Below are 7291 nucleotides of genomic sequence, written 5' to 3' on the forward strand. Positions count from 1 at the left end.
GTGTGATGTGATGTGATGTGTGATGTGTTGTGATGTGATGTGATGTGTGATGTGTGATGTGATGTGATGTGATGTGATGTGTGATGTGATGTGTGATGTGTGATGTGTGATGTGTGATGTGTGATGTGATGTGTGATGTGATGTGATGTGATGTGTGATGTGATGTGAGGTGTGATGTGTGATGTGTGATGTGATGTGATGTGTGATGTGTGTGTGATGTGTGATGTGATGTGATGTGTGATGTGATGTGATGTGATGTGTGATGTGATGTGTGATGTGTGCGATGTGATGTGTGATGTGATGTGATGTGATGTGATGTGAGGTGTGATGTGTGATGTGTGATGTGATGTGATGTGATGTGATGTGTGATGTGATGTGTGATGTGATGTGTTATGTGATGTGATGTGATGTGTGATGTGATGTGTGATGTGATGTGTGATGTGAGGTGTGATGTGTGATGTGTGATGTGTGATGTGATGTGATGTGTGATGTGTGTGATGTGTGATGTGTGATGTGTGATGTGTGATGTGTGATGTGATGTGATGTGATGTGTGATGTGATGTGGTGATGTGTGATGTGTGATGTGTGTGATGTGTGATGTGTGATGTGTGTGATGTGTGATGTGTGATGTGTGATGTGTGATGTGTGATGTGATGTGTGTGATGTGTGTGATGTGTGTGATGTGTGATGTGATGTGTGATGTGTGATGTGTGTGATGTGTGATGTGTGATGTGTGATGTGTGATGTGATGTGATGTGTGATGTGTGTGATGTGTGATGTGTGTGATGTGTGATGTGTGTGATGTGTGATGTGTGATGTGTGATGTGTGATGTGTGATGTGATGTGATGTGATGTGTGATGTGATGTGGTGATGTGTGTGATGTGTGATGTGTGATGTGTGTGATGTGTGATGTGTGATGTGTGATGTGTGATGTGTGATGTGTGATGTGATGTGTGTGATGTGTGTGATGTGTGATGTGTGATGTGATGTGTGATGTGTGATGTGTGTGATGTGTGATGTGTGATGTGTGATGTGTGATGTGTGATGTGATGTGATGTGTGATGTGTGATGTGTGTGATGTGTGATGTGTGAGATGTGTGTGATGTGTGATGTGTGATGTGTGTGATGTGTGATGTGTGATGTGTGATGTGTGATGTGTGATGTGTGATGTGTGTGATGTGTGTGATGTGTGATGTGTGATGTGTGATGTGTGTGATGTGTGATGTGTGATGTGTGATGTGTGATGTGTGATGTGATGTGATGTGTGATGTGTGATGTGTGTGATGTGTGATGTGTGATGTGTGATGTGTGATGTGTGATGTGTGTGATGTGTGTGATGTGTGATGTGTGATGTGTGTGATGTGTGATGTGTGATGTGTGATGTGTGATGTGTGATGTGTGATGTGTGATGTGTGTGATGTGTGTGATGTGTGATGTGTGATGTGTGATGTGTGATGTGTGATGTGATGTGATGTGATGTGATGTGTGATGTGATGTGATGTGTGATGTGATGTGATGTGATGTGATGTGTGATGTGTGTGATGTGATGTGATGTGATGTGTGATGTGTGATGTGTGAGTGTGATGTGATGTGATGTGATGTGTGATGTGATGTGTGATGTGATGTGTGATGTGATGTGTGATGTGATGTGTGATGTGATGTGATGTGATGTGTGATGTGTGATGTGATGTGATGTGTGATGTGAATGTGATGTGATGTGTGATGTGATGTGATGTGTGATGTGTGATGTGTGATGTGTGATGTGTGATGTGATGTGTGTGATGTGTGATGTGTGATGTGTGATGTGTGATGTGTGATGTGTGATGTGTGATGTGTGATGTGTGATGTGTGATGTGTGATGTGTGATGTGATGTGATGTGATGTGTGATGTGATGTGATGTGATGTGATGTGATGTGTGATGTGTGATGTGATGTGATGTGTGATGTGATGTGATGTGATGTGATGTGATGTGATGTGATGTGATGTGATGTGTGATGTGTGATGTGATGTGATGTGTGATGTGATGTGATGTGATGTGATGTGATGTGATGTGATGTGTGATGTGTATGTGATGTGATGTGTGATGTGTGATGATGTGATGTGATGTGATGTGTGATGTGATGTGATGTGATGTGATGTATGTGTGATGTGTGATGTGATGTGATGTGTGATGTGATGTGATGTGATGTGATGTGATGTGTGATGTGATGTGATGTGAGTGTGATGTGTGCGATGTGATGTGTGATGTGATGTGTGATGTGATGTGATGTGATGATGGTGTGATGTGATGTGATGTGATGTGTGATGTGTGATGTGATGTGATGTGATGTGTGATGTGGTGATGTGGTTAGTGAGTGTGATGTGATGTGATGTGATGTGATGTGATGTGTGATGTGATGTGTGTGATGTGTGATGTGTGATGTGATGTGATGTGTGATGTGATGTGATGTATGTGATGTGATGTGTGATGTGATGTGTGTGATGATGTGTTGATGTGATGTGATGTGATGTGTGATGTGATGTGATGTGTGATGTGTGATGTGTGATGTGATGTATGTGTGATGTGATGTGATGTGATGTGTGATGTGTGATGTGTGATGTGTGATGTGATGTGTGATGTGTGATGTGTGATGTGTGATGTGAGTGTGTGATGTGTGATGTGATGTGATGTGTGTGATGTGATGTGTGATGTGTGATGTGTGATGTGTGTGATGTGATGTTATGTGTGATGTGTGATGTGTGTGATGTTGTGATGTGTTGTGATGTGATGTGATGTGATGTGATGTGATGTGATGTGATGTGTGATGTGATGTGTGGATGTGATGTGATGTGATGTGTGATGTGTGATGTGATGTGATGTGTGATGTGATGTGATGTGATGTGATGTGATGTGATGTGATGTGATGTGATGTGTGATGTGTGATGTGTGATGTGTGATGGTGATGTGTGATGTGATGTGATGTGATGATGTGATGTATTGATGTGATGTGTGATGTGATGTGATGTGATGTGTGATGTGTGCGATGTGATGTGTGATGTTATGTGTGATGTGATGTGATGTGATGTGATGTGATGTGTGATGTGTGATGTGATGTGATGTGTGATGTGATGTGATGTGATGTGATGTGATGTGATGTGATGTGTGATGTGATGTGATGTGATGTGTGATGTGTGCGATGTGATGTGTGATGTGATGTGTGATGTGATGTGATGTGATGTGATGTGATGTGTGATGTGTGATGTGATGTGATGTGTGATGTGATGTGAGGTGTGATGTGTGATGTGTGATGTGATGTTGATGTGTGATGTGATGTGTGATGTGATGTGTGATGTGTGCGATGTGTGATGTGTGATGTGATGTGTGATGTGATGTGATGTGATGTGATGTGAGGTGTGATGTGTGATGTGGAGGTGATGTGTGATGTGTGATGTGATGTGATGTGAGTGAGGTGTGAGTGTGATGTGTGATGTGATGTGATGTGATGTGATGTGATGTGCAGATGTGATGTGTGATGTGATGTGATGTGATGATGTGATGTGATGGTGTGATGTGATGTGATGTGTGATGTGATGTGTGCGATGTGATGTGGATGTGATGTGTGATGTGATGTGATGTGATGTGATGTGTGATGTGTGATGTGTGATGTGTGATGTGTGATGTGTGATGTGATGATGTGTGTGTGATGTGTGATGTGATGTGATGTGATGTGATGTGATGTGATGTGATGTGATGTGATGTGATGTTGATGTGATGTGATGTGATGTGATGTGATGTGATGTGTGATGTGTGAGTTGTGTGTTGATGTGATGTGATGTGATGTGATGTGTGTGTGATGTGATGTGATGTGTGATGTGATGTGATGTGTGATGTGTGTGATGTGATGTGATGTGGATGTGTGTGTGTGATGTGTGATGTATGTTGGTGTGATGTGTGAGTGTGATGTGTGATGTGATGTGATGTGTTGTGATGTGATGTGTGATGTGTGAGTGTGATGTGATGTGATGTGATGTGATGTGTATGTGTTGTGTGATGTGATGTGTGTGATGTGATGTGTGATGTGTGAGTGTGTTGTGATGGATGTGATGTGATGTGTGATGTGTGAGTGTATGTGATGTGATGTGATGTGATGTGTGATGTGTGATGTGTGATGTGATGTGATGTGATGTGATGTGTGATGTGTGAGTGTGATGTGATGTGATGTGATGTGATGTGTGATGTGTGATGTGTGATGTGATGTGATGTGATGTGTGATGTGTGATGTTGTGATGTGGATGTGTGATGTGTGATGTGTGATGTGTGATGTGTGATGTGATGTGATGTGTGATGTGATGTGATGTGTGATGTGTGATGTGTGATGTGTGATGTGTGATGTGATGTGATGTATGTGATGTGATGTGATGTGTGATGTGATGTGATGTGTGATGTGATGTGATGTGATGTGATGTGTGATGTGTGATGTGTGATGTGTGTGATGTGATGTGATGGTGATGTGTGATGTGTGATGTGTGAGTGTGATGTGAGTGATGTGATGTGATGTGATGTGATGTGTGATGTGATGTGATGTGATGTGTGATGTGTGATGTGATGTGATGATGTGATGTGATGTGTGATGTGATGTATGTGTGATGTGATGTGTGATGTGATGTGATGTGTGATTGATGGTGTGATGTGATGTGTGATGTGATGTGATGTGATGTGTGATGTGATGTGATGTGTGATGTGTGTGATGTGCGATGTGCGATGTGCGATGTGTGTGATGTGTGATGTGTGATGTGTGATGTGATGTGATGTGTGATGTGATGTGTGATGTGATGTGTGATGTGATGTGTGATGTGTGATGTGTGTGAGTGTGATGTGTGATGTGTGTGATGTGTGATGTGTGTGATGTGTGCTGTGTGATGTGTGATGTGTGATGTGATGTGATGTGATGTGCGATGTGCGATGTGTGATGTGGACCTGTGATGTGTGACGTGTGATGTGTGACGTGTGATGTGTGACGTGTGATGTGTGACGTGTGATGTGTGACGTGTGATGTGTGACGTGTGATGTGTGATGTGTGATGTGTGATGTGTGATGTGTGACGTGTGATGTGTGACGTGTGATGTGTGACGTGTGATGTGTGATGTGTGATGTGTGACGTGTGACGTGTGATGTGTGATGTGTGATGTGTGTGTCGGGATTACTTTCTCTTTCAGTCTCTCCTTCAGGCGGCAGCAGCGCGGCACTTACTGGGGGAAGGGAGCCGCATTACAATTGAATCCATCCGCCCAGGAAAGCACACAGGGAGCACAATGTACACAGATGCAGAGCGGGGATTGTATACCTCCACCCGAAAATGGAGAAAAAGTCCCTCTTCTTCTCTCACCTCCTGGGCCCCTCTATTATCCTGATGGGGCCCAGGAAGGTTCTATATTCCTCACCAATCACGTAGCTGCAGGTTAATAAAGTTATTTAGCAAATTTGTTTTTTTAGCTAGAAATCTGCTCAGCCCCCCCTGCTGGCTGGGCCCGGTACAACAGGGCTGGTTGTAGTTCCCTATCAGCGGCCCTGCTGCTAGGACTGGGGGTGGGGGTTGGATGGACTTACCTTCTACATGGATGAAGTAATCATCTCTCTGTATAAGTTGTCTTGTAGAGTTGTATATATACACACGGTATCTCCCGTCATTCTCCAGAGTCACATTGGATATGATCAGACTTCCATTCTCTGATATCCTTGTATTGGGGAAATATCTGAGATCAGACGGATAACAAATCCTGTGTTGAGCTATTATATTCCAGTCTCCAGGAGATTTCTCATAGTACCAGATAATCTCGTCACATTCCCATGTATCTCTATGGTTGAGGATGAGATGATGTCTGATGGGGATGAGAAGGTCAGATCCCGGCCAGGTGAATATTTCCTGGACTTTTCCTGCACAGACAGAATACAGATCCCAGTCAGGTCACAGTGTACTCCCCTCCCCCCTCATATAACATATATCCCTCTATGAGGATCCCAGAAATATTCAGATTCCATCTATCAGAGTCCTCCGGGTCTTCCTGGGATTCCTCTGTTTTCTTCCCATCTCAGATCATTGAGGAATCTCCTCTGACACCCCTATACTCTCCATTATTCTACCAATAAATCATCAATGAATAGACAATCATTCCTCCCCCCATTTCCCCTGCTGGAGTAAATTGGAGCGTCCTTTATTTGGCCTTCCTCTGGATCCTCTGTAGGTATAGGATTGTGTAGATGGGATTGGAGGATTTCTTCTCTTTTATTGGTGGAACTGGATGGACTTTATGAAGAGATGATAAATAGAGAATGTATTACATATATAATGCAGTCAGGTAAGATAATCCCTGACCTTCCAGTAGATGATGGTGGGCGTCCATCCATACATGGACAAGGACAATGGACATGTGGAGGATAATAAATGTCTTCTCTGGATATTTTGTATTATTTGGTCTAAGGCTAGACATACATTTTCAATTTTCTGTTCTTCTTCCACAGATTGAAGGAAAGAAAATCGCTTGATTCCCCATCAGCACAGTCAGTGTTGATGGGAAGAATCCCTCTTGTGGAGTCCTTGTGTTCTGAGAGTGGAAGGTTTCCCCGCCATCAGAATACAATGATCACTGCTGGAGGCTATAGCCACCGGCAGTGATTGTACAAAAAAAGAACACGACGGGCTGGTTGTTCTGAAGTCATCCGATGGACCAACTTCAGTACAATCAGTCTGCCCTTGGATGGCTTATATTTCAAACTGGCATGCAGACAATCCTGTATCCTATATGTGGGGTCCTGACCTCTCATACAATTATCATTATCATAAGAAGAGAAGACACAACAGTCACATCAGAAAATGGAAACCCAACAACCTTCTGAGATAAGAAAGAGGGGCGCCCCCTATCACAAGGTGTAGGAAAGGGCCCAGATAGCCAATCAGCTGCAAGTTTGAAGATGACTTGACAAGCTATTGCCAGACTTGCCGGACTTCACAAGTTTGTTGTACAATTGTAGGGAATCCACATTACAAGAGCCGTGCTATAGACTTGTGGGGACTTGTGGGGCTCTTGCTATAGACTCACCACTTCTGTCGGACCCACTGATTGGCTCCTGCTGTGTCCAATAACAGTGGGAGTGGCCTCCAGTGGCGCACGCCCCCCAGACCAGGAAGAAGAAATCATGAACAGGTAAGTGATTTTGCCGCCCTGCCGCAGTAGATGTACGCGGGGCGCTCCTTACCCGCTCTAGACTGCGGATTATATAGACAGGAATATTATCCGCCATCTATGATTGG

General features: G+C 43.6%; 1 long non-coding RNA gene across 1 annotated transcript in view; it reads right to left on the reverse strand.

Annotated features, from left to right (window-relative positions):
• The window catches only part of LOC143981585 (uncharacterized), a 32602-nt gene extending 26552 nt beyond the window's left edge, over window positions 1-6050 (reverse strand). The window contains exon 1 of the long non-coding RNA XR_013274326.1: window positions 5590-6050. This is a non-coding gene — a long non-coding RNA (uncharacterized LOC143981585). The remainder of the gene's footprint in view (window positions 1-5589) is intronic.
• Between the last annotated feature and the right edge of the window lie 1241 nt (window positions 6051-7291).

This window comes from Lithobates pipiens, unplaced genomic scaffold (assembly GCF_037356315.1).
Source record: "Lithobates pipiens isolate NorthernLeopardFrog02 unplaced genomic scaffold, aLitPip1_a1.2 Scaffold_16, whole genome shotgun sequence".
Lineage (NCBI taxonomy): Eukaryota > Metazoa > Chordata > Amphibia > Anura > Ranidae > Lithobates > Lithobates pipiens.